Genomic DNA, 2,941 nt, shown 5'->3' on the forward strand with positions numbered 1-2,941 from the left:
TGAGCTTAAGAAGGATAATCCCAATAGAGGTGAAACTTGGTATGTAAAAGAACATAATAAGAAATTTGCACATTGGCTGAAAGAGCATATTTGTGATAAGTTCAACATGAATCTTGATTCTGTTTCTAAAAAGTGAGATGGTTGGCTAGAGGTCCGAGTATGCAAATAGTTTCTTATGCTGGCTATCTTATCAATGGATACACCTTCTACACTAAAGAGCAAGATAGTCGAAGCACAATGCAAAATAGTGATGTCACTCTTGTTATTCATGTGATGCATGTAACTAGCTCTAAAGGCCACAACCCAATGTATGCAAATATGTCATACTTTGGGGTAATTGAGCACATTTGAGAGTTAGATTATGTAAAGTTTTAGATTTTGGTTTTCAGTTGCAAGTGGGTTGACCATAAAAATGGCTTTTTAATTGATAATAACTCAAGGTTGATATAGGTGAATCTGAATAAAGAAGGGTATGAAGATGAGCCTTTCATCCTTGCTTCACAAGCTCGACAAGTGGTCTATGTTACTAATCCGGCTAAAACTAATTGGTCCATTATTTTATGGACAAATAAAATTATTGAAGACATGGATGATACTGTTATGAGGATGATCCATTTTTAGGAATGTTGCTTGAAAGTAATTTCACTAAAGGTGATGCCTTCTATATGAGAAATGATCATACTAAAGGTATTTGAATTTTAAAGAAAGGAAAAAGAATTCAAGACCAGAGTAAACAAGGAAAAGATCAAAAGAAGACAAGAAAAAGGAAAAGATCAACTTTAACATGTGTCTTTTTATTTTGTAAATAATTATTACTTGTGCTTATTTAATTATTGCATATGGTTTTTTATTTTTTAAATAATTGTTACATGTTTGGTGAATTTTGTAAATAATTATTTCATGTGTCCATTGATTTTCTAATTATGTGCGTTCTTGCATTTTATAGGTAAATGGTTCCTAAGAAAGGTAAACGCAAAGGTCATAATGACCTTGATGTTTTCAAGGGTGGTCCCAGCATTAACCCCAGCGATGGTCCCAGCATTGACCCCAGCAGTAGCCTGGCGTTGACCCCAGCGGTGGCCTTAGTGTTGACCCCAATGGTGGCCCCAGCGGTGGCCTGATGTTGTAGCTAGTAGTGATGCTCCAGTGCTACTCCTAGTCTAGCAATGAATGATGATCAACTTCAGGAGGAGGCAACTGAGATTAGAAAGGGTTTAGTGTTGATGACAGAAGTAAATAAACGAAGGATAGCTGGACAAAAATATCCCCTCCAATGGAATGCTAAAGGGCAACTGATTAAGACAATAAAGATAAATTCATCAGCTATATTAGAGTTATCGCAAGAGCAAAAGTGCCTATCACACTTAGAAATTAGAAGAAGGCAGATCAATCTACGAGGTAGTATATTTGGGAACAAGTAAAGGTATATTGTTAACTTACCATTATGTGACTATTGTGCCATAATAGTTTATCAATTTACTAATAACATGCTAATGTTTTGCAGTCAACATTTATAATTGATGCTAGTCAAAGGAAGTATGTCCTTCAAATAGCTGAGAGAGCAATGCATTTTTTTTTATATTTTGTGGGATCAAAATATATTAAAAGAGCTAGTGGAAACATTAGTTCCATGGTCCCCACTTTAATTAGACATTTGGTAACCCAACAACAATAGGATGAATTTGTTGCATCTCATTTCTAAATAGAATTTCAGGTGATTTTACTTTAACTAATTGATTTTAATTTTCTAATAATATTGTGTTATATTATAATTTTAATTGATTTTAATTTTCTTCACAACAATTGAGCCAACAAAATCAGGAGTTGGTTAAAAAAATTCATATCCTTTTAAGAAAGGCCGTGTGGGATATCAGGCATTGAGGAAAAGATGGTATTTTCTAATTACTAATATTTACTAATCTTAAAATAAATCCATATTTATTTGTTATATTTGCTAATTACTAATTATTTTGCTATTGATATGCATATATTGAGCGAGAAGGCACGGGAGTTAGTAGCATATCCTGCCATGTTCTTTTCATAGAAGGCCAAACCAACAAAGAGGGTAACATTACAGATGAGCATGTTCAGGAGATAGCTAATGAATGTGTAAGTATCAATATTATTAATTTGACATAATAAATTCAATTTTTTCATTCAAACAAATAATTTAGGTTTTTCAATTTGTGTCACACAAGTTGCTATCTCAGATGAAGTCTCAAAGGGTGAGTGTCCTGAGGATGAAGATATCTTCAGTCAGGCATTGGGTAATCTTGACCACCCTGGACGTGTTAGGGGTGTCAGTTTTGGCATCACCAAAAAGCAAGTATTTGGGATTACGAAGCCATCAAAAGGTGCAATGCCTTCTTCCACTGAGTTTAATGCACTAAAAGATGAGGTTGATAGGTTGCATCACCTAGTTGATGTGTTGCTCATGTCCCAGGGAAAGATATCCACTCTTGTGGAAATTAGTCTTAATAGTAAGAGAGACAATTGCACCGTAACTCATCCTTCTCATCCGAACCTTCCTGAGGTAATATTAATAATTTCTTTAGTTAGATTCATTATTGTATTAATAACTTATATATGTTTCCATTGCTTTAGGGTGAAGCCAAATGCGAGTTTTTGGCAAACAGTCCAGATCGCCATGTGGTTGCAACTGGTATAATGTATAATGTCCTTAAGGGCACTATACATAATGTGCCAATTCCTCTGGGCCATGTACGAGTTTTTCTAAGAGTTTTTTTTGATGACAACTATTAGCTGCCCATTCCCATAAGGATGTGATGACTGTAGGAGACGTTTTAGGCACCTTTGTTGCATGGCCTACTGTCCTTATAAGGCCGATATCTAACAAAGATAAGGTGTATATATATATATCATTTATAAGACTGATCTGAAACAAAGATAAGGTGTGTATATATATATATAATAACTTTTA

Source organism: Prosopis cineraria, unplaced genomic scaffold (assembly GCF_029017545.1).
Source record: "Prosopis cineraria cultivar Desert tree isolate PC_DT_omini unplaced genomic scaffold, ASM2901754v1 PC4, whole genome shotgun sequence".
Lineage (NCBI taxonomy): Eukaryota > Viridiplantae > Streptophyta > Magnoliopsida > Fabales > Fabaceae > Prosopis > Prosopis cineraria.